The sequence below is a fragment of the Fistularia commersonii genome, chromosome 6 (genome assembly GCF_037954325.1).
Source record: "Fistularia commersonii isolate RoL2024-O1a breed Wild chromosome 6, RoL_Fcom_v1.0, whole genome shotgun sequence".
In the NCBI taxonomy this organism is placed as follows: Eukaryota; Metazoa; Chordata; class Actinopteri; order Syngnathiformes; family Fistulariidae; genus Fistularia; species Fistularia commersonii.
Window position 1 is genome coordinate 10,155,964 of NC_141289.1, and position 15,181 is coordinate 10,171,144.

A 15,181-nucleotide genomic window follows, 5' to 3' on the forward strand; every position below is an offset into this window, starting at 1 on the left:
AATTGATATAATTTAGATGGATGGATCTCTGGAGATTTTCACACATTTTGAATTTGTGACAGGATGTATTCACAGACCCCACTTTCTTTTTTATTTCTAGTAGAGGAAAAACATAGCTGACAGGTAGCTGATGCTTGGTGTGGCTACAATTCTCCTGAGACTATAAACCATTTGTAGCATTGTCCAACCACAGCAGAGTAAAAAGTTATTGCCAAAGGTTTTTTTAAAATCAGGCAAATATAAGACTTTCCCTTAAAGGGAACACCACCTGGAAGGACTAATAGGCATACATGTGCTTTACTGTTTGTCTCATACTAGATTTTATTGTTAAAAAAGCAGGAAGAACTGTAATTTCTTTAAAAATCGCAGTTTATAACATTCTAACCCGGGGCAGTGCGATTGTTTGACCAGCAGAATGAATGCTGGGTTGATGACGTACAGAGGTTGTGTTAACTTTGGCTTCCCATTGATGTTAAGTTTTGCCCAGAGCGGAATCATATATACCAGGCCTGGCCAACCCACTGCTCTTACATTCATGTCGAATTTTGTGTTTGTGTGTTTTTTTACAGTAGGTGTACAATGTTCCTTCTGAGCTCCACACTCGCGCAATCATGTGCTGCTCCAGCGTTTTTTGCTCACATAAAAAAATGTAAACAATAATCCTGCGGCACAGGTTGGCGAGTTCTGGTAGAAACAGTAATAATGCCAAACTGTGCTGCTTTGGGCGCAACTTTCAGTCCAAGGGAAATAGAGACTGATGCTAATCTGCACAGCTTTTAAAGTAACAAGAGATGAAGAGTGGGAAATTGCTTGTGGACATACACAACTTCCTAAGGATCCGTGGCTGTGTTTCGCCATTCCTCTTCAAATGTATTTTAAGCATTCAGCTGAGCTAAACCGCTGAGAGAGCTCACAGGTGCTGCTAGTTTTAAACAGAAAATAAAGCCAAAAGCCTCACCTACATTTATCTTTCACAAGAATATTGATAAGCTGACGATGAGTGACTTCAATCAGCACAGCGGTCCGTAAGTGTACAGCTGATGACAAAAAGTGGGCCTTCATCGGACCCTCTCTCTGTTAACATAGAAACGCAGTTGCTGCATGCACACCAGCGTCTGTTGCCGACTCTTGCCTCTTCCTGTCTTCATTTAAAAGCTCATTTTGACTTCAGTCAATCTGATTTCCTCCTCACTCACTTCTCTCTTGGGTTCAAATGGGAAGGACTGCTCAGATTACATGTTTTGACACCATTCAGATAAAATTAACTGAGGACCAGGTCAAACATGTGACGTCGATACCCAAACAATGTTGCGACAAAAACAAACATTTTTCTTTACATTTTTATACAAACTAAGATATATTGAAATATTTTTTTTAGTTTTTTATGTAGCTGCTACAAATATCGATGAAATAGGAAAAACATCATCTTTGTAACCGGGGATCCCATTAAGTATAAAATGAAAGATTTGAGATGGTATCACCCAGCAACAAAAAAATAGAGCACCAAGCTCTTCATCCACAATATGTTGCACTGGCCTCTCAAGTAAGTTAACAGTTTTACTGAATGCGATATACTTTTTTAGAAGAGCATTGACAAAGGAGACATTGAAAAGATATTCCAATAAACGCTTTAGGGAAACTGCATTTTCCAGCCTGGAATTACTTATATTTTTAGACAAATACAAGCCCCATAATATTGCACAACTTAGCAAAGAATCTCTCCCCGCACTCTGGGAACACAGTCGTAGTCAAACTATATATTGGAATAGAGCAACCTTTATTTTCAGTAATCAGAGTTCCTTGAAACTGGTAAGATAAATTTCTCCAATGACTGACTAAGCATGATGAAACAGGAAGTATTTCACAAACAAGAGCACACATACATACTCACACGGATGAGTGATATTGATATGACATAGAGCACTTTGAGTAACCTTTTCGCTTTCCTCTTCAACCCCTTGGTTTGTCCCTCCTCTTATATTCCCACATTTCACACTTAACACCTATTATTTTCCCCTGGTGCCCTTCCCCAGCTTCAGTTCAGCTAAGCTCATTTATGTCCCTGGTGATGAATGCGTCACACCGGCAATGGTATTTGCACAAAGACACAAAGAGGCATAAACACACTGACTCGTACACAATGTGGGGACACTCCATCGCCTATGTGAACTTGCCCACTTGTGATGAGATGCATGCTTTGGTCTTATTTCCTGTTTTTTTTTTTTTCAATTGATGCACCTTCACAAATGTAGTATGCAGCATTTCAACATTGCAACAAAAACAGGAGGATAGAACAAACATACCTTTACCCCCCCAAGCCCCAACAGAAAAAAAAAAAAAAAAAAAAAAAAACATTTTTTTTTCCCTGTTGGGACCCATTTACCACACAGTTAACACTTATTTTTTCCACAAGGCATGTAGATTTCCCAATAGGGACAGCATGTATTGAACTGTATGTCACTTAAAATGATGCATGAAACCATCATAGGTCCCCAGTTTGCCACATCACTCTGTTATCCATTTGTTTAGTTCATCTTGCTTATACCAGTATTGGCATTTTAATGAACTGGCTGAGTCATTTGTCAGCTATTCCTTGTTGTTGTTGTCTCTCTTTCTTGAGAGCAGTGATTGGGAAAGCCACTTTTCATCCTCACCTAAAATGAGTGTGGATTCTGAAGACAGCCCTTCTAGATCACCAGCAACCTATTCAGCAAGAATTCTGATGATTCATATCTAGTTATTTAACATATAAGCATTTAACATATAAGCTGACATTGTGTCTAATTTTTCCATCATCCAACTTCTGCCACTTCTCCTGCACTTAGGGTCACGTGGGGTGCTGGATCCTATCCCAGCTGTCATCAGGCAAGAGGAGGGGTACATCCTGGAATGGTCACCAGTCAATTGCAGGGCCATATACAGCGGGGCAAATAAGTATTTAGTCAGCCACCAATTGTGCAAGTTCTCCCACTTAAAAAGATGAGACATGGCCTGTAATTTTCATCATAGGTACACATCTAACATGTGCTGTTCCTCTGATAGACTCATCTCTGATCCTATCCATCCTGGTCACTCCCAAAGGGAACCAAAGCATCTTCATCTCTGCAACCTCTAGCTCTGCCTCCTGTCTTTTTGTCGCTGGAACAGTTTCTAGGCCATACAGCATCGCTGGTCTTACCACTGTCTTGTATGCCTTTCCTTTTATTCTGACTGATAGTCTTCTATTCTATTCTTCTATTGCATAGAACCCCTGACATTTTTTCCACCCATGCTTTCCTGCTTCAACCCATCTCCTTACCTCTTTTCCACACTCTCCATTGCTCTGAATGGTCAACCCCAAGTACCTGAAATTCACCAAAGTGCTCTCCACTCCCTGTAGCCTCACCATTCCACCTGAGTCCCTCCCTTTCACACACATACACTTTGTCTTGATGCGACTACCTTTCATTCCTCTCCTTTCCAGAGCATACCTCCACCTCACTAGATTTTCCTCAACCTGCTATGTGCTCTCAATACAGATCACAGTGTCATCTCCAAACATCATGGTCCATGGAGAGTTATGTCTAAACTCATCTGTCAATCATCACTGCAAACGAGAGGGGGCTCAGAGCTGGTCCCTGGTGGAGTCCTACCTCCACCTTGAACTTCGCTGTTACACCTACAGCACACCACACTACTGTCTCACAGCTAGCATACAAGTCATGCACCGGTGTAAAATACTTCTCTGCCACTCCAGATTTCCTCATACAATACCAGAGGTCCTCTCTCGGAACCCTGTCATATCCTTTGTCTAAGTCTACAACAACAAAATGCAGCTCCCTCTGACCTTCTCTCTACTTCTCTATATCATTCTCAAAGCCAATACTGCATCTGTAGTACTCTTTCTAGGCCATACTGCAGTTCATAAGTGCTAATTTCTGCTCTCAGACTAGTTTCCACTCATTTTTCCCATAACGTCATTGTATAGTCTCTCAATCCTTAATCACCATATCTGTTGTACATCCTTTCTATTTTTATGTCTCTGTTTAGGCAACCTGCATAGATCATCCCCCCCTCCGTACTGTCCAATTGAGCATACAGGTCATTGTACGCCCTTTGTTTTGCCTTTGCTACCTCTGTCTTTACCTTCTGTTGTATCTTTCTGTGGTCCTGTCAGTTCTCTTCAGTCCTCTCAGTATCCCACTTCTTCCTTGCTATTCACTTTCTCTGTATATACTCTGCAGTTCCTCAATCCACCACCAAGTCTCCTTATCTACTTTCCTTCCAGATGACACACAAAGTACTCTCCCACCTGTCTCCCTGATAGCACCAGTTTTCCTATGTTCCTGTCTCTTCTGAAAAAAAAAAAAAAAAAAAAATGTTCACTACAGCTTTTTCTATCCTTTTTGTTAAATTTACCACCATCTGTCCTTCTGTGTTCCTATCCTATATACCAGGGATGTCAAACTCACTTCTCATTGCGGGCCACATACGGCCTAGGTAGATGTCAAGTGGGCCGGACCATTAAAATTATAGCATACTCAGCAATAAATAACCAAAATATCATGTTTTTCCTGTTTTGGTGTAAAGAAGTACAAGGGATTAGGAAAATCTTGGAATTTAATGAACAATCCTTTTACAAAACATTTCATGAAACACCTCATATTTCCTTAGAGAAATGTGTAATTTACTTTTATCAGTCACATGTATGCATTGCAACTGATCCCACTGATCGTAAAAAAAGGCACAAAATTTTAACAAGTAATGGTATTGAATAATATAGTAATGCACTTTAAGATTAAATGAGACTTACAAAGAAAGGGATTTTTAAACAATTTACACATGTGCATATAAAATCTAATTTAAACCCCTGCTTACACCTTACAAACCAAAAAGAGAAAGCGATTAAATATGTAAGGAAGAAAGTAGTCACCTGTCCTGTAAATGTGTAAACTTCATACATGAAACATGCATACACATACAATACATACTGAAAATGTATGGATTTGCATGAACAGTAGAATTCCACCACACTCTTTTGTAGTGAAGCTGGTGACTATCACTAAATTGCACATGTTCGCTAGAAATTATGTAGTTGGCTTTTACCTCTCCACTGATTTCTCGGCTATCGGTGAAAGTGGACTGCTTTTTCCTCAGACCCGCCAACAATTCGTTGATCTTATCTCTTCTCAGTTGTCCTTGCATGCTGTCATATTTTTCCCAGTGATGAGTATCATAGTGGCGCCGAATATTTAACTCCCTAAACACCGAAATTTGTTGGAAACACACCAAACACAAAGGTTTCTTGTGCGTCTCCTTAAAGTAATAGAACGTAGTCCCTTTTTCTTCGAAAATTCTACACTCTTTATCTTCTATTCTCTGTTTTGATAATAACATTTTGTCTATTGAGGGTGTAGCGGTAGGTAGAGAACAGGGTAGAAACAACGTCGTGACAAGCAGCAGATGGCGCATTGATAACGTCTGCTGATTGGTCTGTCTCAGTGATGCAGCTTGTCGTCTATGTTGACCAAAATAGTGCGCCCCTAGCCGAAAAGTCTTGAATTGCATTTAATCAAAAATTTAAATCTGTGTCTTTTATGAATTTTTTCACTTTCAAATTAACCTGTGGGCCTGATCAAACCTCCTTGCAGGCCGTATGTTTGACACTCCAGCTGTATACCAAATTTACCCATCACTTATTGATCCCCTGCTATTGCCTACACCAATATGCCCATTCAAGTGTGCACCAATTACCACTCTCTCATCTCGGGGGATATTTTGCATCACTTCATCTAGCTCATGCCAGAACTTTACCTCAAACTCACATCACACCTGCAGGGCATAGCCACTAACAACATTGAGCATCACACCTTCAATTTCCAGTTTCAGACTCATCAGTCTACCTGACATTCTTTTCACCTCCAGAACATTCCTTCCAAACTCCTCCTTCAAGAGAACTCCTACTCCATTTCTCTTCTTGTCAGTACCATTACTAGTACAGCTTAAAGCCTCCTCCTAAGCTCCTAGCCTTACTATCTTTCCACCTGGTCTCCTGGACACACAGTATATCCACTTTCCTTCTTTGCATCATATCCTTCTCCTATCATAGTCCCACAATTCAAACTCCCTACTCTCAGTTCCAGACTTTTGCCTTTCCTCTTCTCTCTCCGCTTCTGAACACACCTTCCTTCTCTCCTTCTTTGACCTACAGTATCCCAGTTTCCATTGGTTCCTTGTAGCTCATCGGTACCAATGGCTGTCGTTAACCAGGGCCTCGACCGATCCGGTTTGATCTGGTTATTAGGACTGATTTGCATGTTTGCTTTTGGCAAAGGTTTTACGCCAGATGCCCTTCCTGAAGCAACCCTCTGCCTTTATCTACTACAAGTAATAATAATGAATAAATATAATCAGTTTTAATATTTATGCAGGATTAATATATTCTACTTATCCAATGTAATTGCTCTAACTGCAATGTAAAACAGTTAACATTTCTCATTTTGTGTAAATACGAAGTAGATGCATGTCTAGCTTATGTTGTCACTCACTCAGGATCTAATTCCATAGGTTACATTGTATATCCCTGCTTCTTTCGATGTCTGAGCCTATGCCTGGCACTTTGAAGGTTGTTTCAGAGGTGGATTACGTTTTTGGTTCTTTAATCGCCCGTCTTTGACTGTTGCCGTCGGATATATTCAGACTACTCCCAGAATGTTTTATTTAGCAGTGGTTTTATTTATAGGTTTAGGGACACTGCAAGTGAGCCGTGTTTTAGAGCAGCAACTCTTACATTGCGTTTGTATTCAAAGAAACAGCACTGACATTATTTCTATTGGAGCATATATGTAGTTGTTCTGAAATAGTCATATTGACCTAAACTGTCCACAAGCTTTGACATTCTTCAACATTGTTTATATGCAGCAAGATTGGTTCATCATATATCTTTTAGTCTATTTGCTTTCCCCTTCTGGTCAGTGATGATGATTGTCATATGACATGCCTTGTCGTTCAAAATTCATGCTTGAATGTTTAATATTGAGCATCATCACAACCTGTTCTTAGATTCAGATTGTCATTTACAGGATTGGCATCTTAACAATGATGTCCTGGGCCAGGACATGTACTGGCACTGCAGGATTTTAGTCCCTGGTGGCGTAGTGTGTTACTGATGGTAGCCTTTGTTATTTCGGTCCCAGCTCCTGCAGGTCATTGAGTAGGTCCCCCATGTGGTTCCGGGATTTTTGCTCACTGTTCTTGTGGCCATTTTGACCCAACAGGATGCAAGCTTAAGTGGAGCCTCGGATCGAGGGAGATTTTCAGTGGTCTTTTATGTCTCCCATTTTCTAAGAATTGCTCCCACAGTTTATTTTTTTCACACCAAGCTGCATACCTATTTTAGACTCAGTCTTCCCAGCCTGGTGCAGGTCTACAATTTTGTTTCTGGTGCCCTTAGACGGCTCTTTGGTTTTGGCCATAGTGGAATTTGGAAAGGGACTGTTTTGAGGTTTTGGAAACGTGTCTAACCAGTTCAAACAGGTGCCATCAATGCAGGGAATGTGTGGGGAACAGAGGAGCAACCCTGTTTGCTCTAGATGGAGCAAACAGGGTTGAATACTGTTAGTGTTGCAATCACAATCTACTTAATTTGCTACTAATTCTTGCTTACTCTTACTCTAGCAATTATTCTATTGACTTTAATTAGAAATACCAAGTATTAGCAAAGACCAATCCTGCTGTCTAATGGGCTGCTCCACGAGAACGAGGAAAATGGCCAACCCTGGTGACATTTTTCAGGTAGTCAGGATAAGTCTTTTAATATGTTCTCCTCACCGTCAAATAAACTTCCAAAACTGATGCATGCATTAACTATGTGAATCACAGTCAGAGAATTATCAGAGCCGTACAGAATGGAATATTGACCAGCAAACATTACACATGAAAAAGGAACTACATTAACATAAATTCTACAAATATTATTTATTTTTTTTTAATTGTATGATTTTTTTTTTTTAATCTTACTGCAAAAGACAGTTGTTCTTGATAGTCTGAGGAGTAACACACACACACACACACACACACACACACACACACACACACACACACACACACACACACACACACACACACACACACACACACACACACACACATATATATACACACACACGATATACAGTGGGGCAAATGGGGAAAAAAAGTACTTAATCAGCCACCGATTGTCCAATTGTGCAAGTTCTCCCACTTAAACAGATGGGCCAGCCCTGTAATTTTCATCACCGGTACACTTCAACTATGAGAGTCAAAATGGCATGGCAGCCACAAGGCATGTCCTGTGGCACTCATCATTGACCAGAAGGGTAAAGCAAACAGACTGAAAGAAATATGCTGAACCAATCTTGCTGTATACAAACAATGTCGGTGAGTGTCAAAGCCTGTGGTCAAGTTGGGTCAATTTGACTATTTTAGAACAACTACATATATGCTACAATAGAAATAAGGTCAGTGCTGTTTTTGATGAATAAAAACGCAATGTAAGGGTTGCTCCTCTGAAACATGGCTCACTTGCAGTGTCCCTAAACCTATAAATAAAACCACTGCTAAATAAAACATTTTAGGAGTAGTCTGAATATATCCGACGGCAACAGTCAAAGGCAGGCGATTAAAGATCCAAAAACCTAATCCACCTCGGAAACAACCTTCAAAGTGCCAGGCATCGGCTCAGACACAGAAAGAAGCAGGGGTATACAATGTAACATATGGAATAAAATACTGAGTAAGTAACAACATAAGCTAGACATGCATCTACTTTGTATTTAGGTACACTGTACGAGAAATGTTAACGGTTTCACACTGCAGTGATAGTGATCACATTGGATAAGTAGAATATAGTCATTTTGTATAAATATTCAAACTGATTATATTGAATCATCACTGGTTATTTATCATTTATATTAGTAGTAGAAGAAGTAATAGTAGTTACATTTTCACAAGGTGTGGCAATTATTCCTGAATAGCTCTATAGTGCTGAACAAAATGTCAATTCATTTCTGCATTTTGATTTTTTAATCATAGAACTCAATAACTATGAACACAACTCAAGATTACAGGACAATTCATACCCGCACTATTTTCAAACATATAGTGGGGCAAAAGGTGTTAAGTCAGCCACCAATTGTGCAAATTCTCTGACTTAAACAGATGAGCGAGGGTACACTTCAACTAAAAAAAAAAAAAAAAAAAAAAAAAAAAATAGTGGGGGGAAAGCATCCAGGAAGTCACATTGTCTGATTTTTGATGAATTCATTCATTAATTCCTCAGTAAAATAAGTATTTGGTCACCAAAATTAAGCAAGATTTCTGGCTGCCACAGACTTATACCTTCTTTAAGAGGCTCCTCTGTCCTCCTCACCTTACCTGTATTATTGGCACCTGTTTGAACTGTTTATCACTATAAAAGACACCTGTCCAAAACCTCAAAACAGTCACACTCCAAACTCCACTATGGGCAAGACCAAAGAGCTGTCAAAGGAACCAGAAACAAAATTGTAACCTGCACCAGGCTGGGAAGACTGAATCTGCATTAGGTAAGCAGCTTGGTGAGAACAAAATCAACAGTGGGAGCAATTATCAGAAAATGGTAGATATACAAGACCACTGATAATCTCCCTCGATCTGGGGTTATATACACAAGATCTCACCCCGTGGATTCAAAATGACCACAAAAATTGTGAGCAAAAAATCCCAGAACTCCACAGTGGGACCTAGTGAATGACCTGCAGAGAGCTGGGACCAAAGTAACAAAGGTGACCATTAGTAACACTACGTCGCAAGGGACTAAAATCCTGCAGTGCCAGATGTGTCCCCCTCCTTAAGCCAGTACATGTCCAGGCGCGTCCGAGGTTTGCTAGATGATCATTTGTATGATCCAGAAAAGGATTGGGACAATGTCCTATGGTCACTCAACTTGTCATGTTTGGAGAAGAAAGAATTCTGAGTTGCTTCCAAATAACACCATACCTTCTGTGAAGCATGGTGGTGTCATTGTCAACAAAGGGTTGACTCAAGTTCAATCAACTGGTGAGTGTGTCTGGATATATATCAAATTCTTAGAGCAAGTGATTTAGATTGGCAAAGATGAGCAATTGAGTTTCAGGGGGTTGTTTCCACAACTGAGATCTGGAAATGTGCTTTTAGTCATAAAGATATGGAATGAGGGTCTGGTGGTTCAGTGTAAGTGAGTCTGAAGTGTTTAAGTAATTGAAAACATTTTAATCCCAAATCCCCTGCCTTTAACCCCACTTACTTGCCCTAAGCCCTCCTCATCGGTCAAACTAAGTAGTGCTCAAGTTCTGACTTAAGTTTACTCATTTGTAAATATATATTGGATCATTATATTTGTAGCTTTAATGTACATAAAATTGTGGTAGACTTTCCAAAAAGGATGGAAATGGCTGTAGTGAACACTTTTTTTCCAGAAAAGACAGAAACATAGGGTCATTTTTAAGAGCGGAGATCAGAGCATGCAGGTAGACTACGTCTTATATCGATGAGGTAATCTGAAAGAGATCAGTAACTGCAAAGTAGTTGCGGGTGAAAGCGTGGCCAGAGAGCACAAGATTGTGGTTTTTAGGATGACTCCAGTGACAAGGAAGATCAAAAGGATAATTACAGAACAGAGGACAAAGTGGTGGAAGCTGAAAAATGAGTTGTTTCATGGTTTTTCAGAGAGAATAGTTTCATAAGAAAGGCTCTGGGTGGTCAGGGAGAGCTTCCAGATGACTGGACAACTACAGGTAATGTTATCAGGAAGACAGGTAGGAGAGTAATTTGTGTCATCTGGAAGGAAAGTCAATGAGGAGACTTGGTGGTAGAATGAGGAAGTGCAGGAGTATATAAAGCGAGAAAGGAAGAGGTGGGACACTGAGGGGACTGATGAGAACAGACAGGAGTAAAGGGAGATCCAGTGTAAGGTAAAGATGGAGGTAGCAAAGGGTGTATGATGACTTGTATGCTCAGATGGACAGTAATGAGGGAGAGAATGATCACAGGTTGGCAAAACAGAGATAAAGATGTACAACGGGTCCAAGTGATTGAGGACAGAGAGGGAAATGTATTGACAGATGCTAGAAGAGTGATGGGAAGACGGAAAGCATACTCTAAAGAGCTGATAAATGGAAAATGAAAGAGAGGTAAGGGTAGAAGAGGTGACTATTGTTGACCACAAAGCAGCAGAGATTAGTAAAATTGAAGCGAGGAAGGCATTGAAGAGGATGAAGACTAGAAAGAGTGGTGGAAACTAGACTGAGACCAGAAATCAGCACTTATGAACAGCAGTATGGGTTCACTTTTAGAAAGAGTACTACAGATGCAATATTTGCATTGAGAATGCTATTGCAGAAGTACATAGAAGGCCAGGGAGCAGCATTTTGTAGGCCTAAAAAAAGCATATGACCAGGTGCTAAGATAGGAACTCTGGGATTGTATGAAGAAGTTTGGAGTTGTAGAGATGTCAGACTGGTGCATGACATGTATGCTTGCTGTGAGACAGTGGCATGGTGTGCTGTAGGGGTAACAGAGAAGTTCAAGGTGGAGGTGCGACTCCATCAGGGATCAGAACGGAGTCCCTTCTCTTTTGCAGTCTTGATAGACAGGCCTACAGATGAGGTTAGACAGGAATCTCCATGGACCATAATGTTTGCATATGACATTGTAATCTGTAGCAAGAACAGGTTGGGTAAAATCTAGCGAGGTGGAGCTATGCTCTGGAAAGAAAACGGATGAAGCGTAGTCACAGCAAGACAGAGTATATGTGCGTGAATGGAACGGTGGGGCTACAGGGAGTGGAAATCTAGAAGTTGGAGGATTTCAGGTACTTGGGGTCGACAGTCCACAGCGGCGGAGAGTGTGGAAAAGAGTTAGGTTGGGTCAAGGAAAGCATCAGGGGTACTATGCAATAGAAGACTGTCAGTCAGAATGCAAGGGATACAAGACAGTGGTGAGACCAGCGATGGCGTATGGCCTAGAAACAGTTACAAACATACAGGAGGCAGAGCTAGAGGTTTGCAGAGATGAAGATGCTAAGGTTCTCTTTGGGCGTTGGAGAACGTTAGAGAAGCCAGCCTGAGATGCTTCAGTCATGTACAGAGGAGAGATAGTGAATATATTGGTAGACGGATGCTGGAATTGGAGCTGCCAGGCAGAAAGTCTCCAGGAAGACCAAAGAGAAGATTTTTGGACACAGTGAGAGAGGATATGAAGGTAGTTGGTGTGAGAGAGGAGGATACAGAGAATAGGGTTAGATGGAGGTGGTTGATTCACTGTGGCGACCCCTGAAGGGAAAAGCCGAAAGGAGAAGAAGAATGTACGTAAAACATTTAAAAATAAAAAGGTAAGAATCCAAAATGAGACCCGGTTTTTCTCCGTCTGTTGTATAATTTCTGATATGCATGATATACCGGTGAATTGCGAATCCCATTAAAAAGCATTGCTGATTTTGAAGGCATGCATTTCAAACCATTTTGTCATGTATAAATAACATGGATTCCCAAAGGCCAAAGATTAGTGGGTTCACTCGGAGCTTATTTACGTCGCCTGGATAGAAAGTGATGCCTCTGGTTCTTCTTTTTTAGGAATGAGCCAGAAGGAAGGAGGAGTTTAAAGTTGCTGAATTAAAATGCCATGGTTTATGCAAGATTTTTTTGCCTCCTTTAAAGACTTGACCTTGTTTTTGTTTGTGCGTTCCACCCTCCTTCAGCTCAACCAGGCTCACTAACCTCCGACCACTCAGTCCAGAAGTGGAGCACAGCAGGATATGAGTCACAGCGATTGATTAGCTAATTAATGCAGAGCTCTTTTTGATGTGTTATATGTATACTCTCCTTTGTTTGTTTGATAGTAATTTGCCTCCCAAACATAGGAGTGTCATGAGTTGAAAAGGAGCTACAGCACTTAACATGTAAGTCCTGAAGAAAAAAATGCTTTCACAGCAGGTGAAAGTCTGAAAACAAACCACTGAATAAGTCTAGTGTCCTACATTATTACTGGTTGCATCAGTGATAATGTAGATGGCTTACATGGACTAGTTAAGAATTTTAGTTCAATACTATATCTAAAAGGAAATAGAAAAGCTAATCTGAGACAAACGTGCCATGATGTATTCAACAACTTTTTCGGGCGATTGCAGCCGCTTATCTTAAAGTGTAAACTATCTTTGATTATTTTTCTGCTGACAAAGTCCTCCAACACCTTTATTATAGTGATTTATCAATGAAAACTAATTTCAACAACATCACCAGCTGACAGCATGGATTAACACTGATTACATGTCCCTAATGGAGAAAATAAATGAAATAAAGTTTCCAGATGAAAAATCAAGCAGAAGAGTGGCTGGGCAGACAGGACAGCACTCCTCTCGGTGCTGACATTTATAATCAAAGGCTGACATCTGTCAGTGGTCCCTGAGGGGCCTTGTCTGTTGTGATTACAGTTCAAATTAAGAATATTTGCATAATATCTACAATTGAGTCAGTGGGAGCTTTTACATTTGTAATCTTATTCTGCTCACTAACAAGTCTGGGATTTGAAATCAAACCACATGTTTGTTTGTTTTAATCCCTCATTATACAATCTGGATATTTGTCTTACTAACATCTAATAATTATTGATTATTAATCAATTGACATACTAACATGAAAATTCAATATAATTGAGATTGGACATCCTTTGGTGTCTTACAAATAAGTCAGTGAAAATAACTTCTTTGCAAGCTGCAATTTAGCTGTATTTTCAAGAGGCATAGAAGTAATTAAGACATCTCATTGGACTGATCAGTGCATTAAGATACAGAAAATTAATAACCAAAGACAATAAGAACAAAGCCTGGGGAATGAATACTTACAATGTAACATGTACAACTGGGAGTGGGACTCAAACACATGACTGACAGTCAGGCAAATAAGAGTCTTGTTTTGTCCCAAAAGAGACTGTAAACTGTTACAGTCCACAAAGAAAGTGTCAGAAAGGACAAGCGACAGATTAAACAATAGGCAAATAACAGTCATGCAAAGGCAAAATAACAAAGGAATTGCTAAAGCAATTTACATTGAAACCCTAGAGTGCTGGGCGAGCACAGAGAGTGAATCTAAAAAGGCAGGTGGGAAAAAACACGCACACACGGCAATAAACATAATGCATAACCAATGATTAAAACTTGAGTATTTTTTCCTCACCCAGACCCAAAAAAAAAAAAAAAAAAAGTGTATAACCTGCAAATGCTCATGTTGTGATCCCTTGGAATTTTTTTTTTTTTACATTAAATCATATGCAAAATAACCTAATTATTTCGATCCACAATGTGGACTTCATTGGGCAAAATTCAAGTTGCAGATGCACATTCTCTCTCGACATTAAAGGGTAGCCTCTAAGCTACATAGCAGCCTCACAGTGTGGATATCAGTGTACATGTGAATAGGTTAGTACTTTGACATGGGATGGTGAGTCATTTTTGAGATGCCGCAATGTTTTATATGAAGAATGTGTCTCAATTTTGCTACAAGCTGCATGTCTTAACGGATCACACCTGCATGATTTTAGTTCTTAATGCAATGTCATGTTGAAGCAAAATCATCACAGGATGTGTCTGATGGGTTGACACTGACAGAGAAGTGAATCAGCACAGTCTGACCATGGACGGAATGAGTTACATAGGGAGCCAGTGGTCCAACTGAGAAGTGACACACTTCAGAATCAATGGAAAGTCGCTTCCAACATGGAAACAACTGTTAACTTGCTAACTGAGAGGAGTCTGAGGCCTGTTTCTACAGACTGGTCAGTGATCAAATTCAGATGCATGCAATCAGGAGTCAGTAAGGAGAACAGCAGCGGGTACAGGACCCAAATAATAGAATTGGTGATCCAAAAAAACAAAACAAACTGCATGTAACAGTTGCAGAATGCACCATTGTGAATGACACTATTTTCTGTAGATCACAAAAGTTATCTTCGATTTCAGGGCCTACCAAAAGTCATTTAAGGATTACAAAATGTACACACATTTATGATTCAAGTTTTCTTCTCGCTGGTAGTTATTTTATGGGTTAACATAAACCATAGACCTGCATTAATAATTATAATTTTGATAAAAATAGTCTTATGAATTCATTTTTCCATTATAATAATTTTGTTGTGAAATTTATTTTTGGGA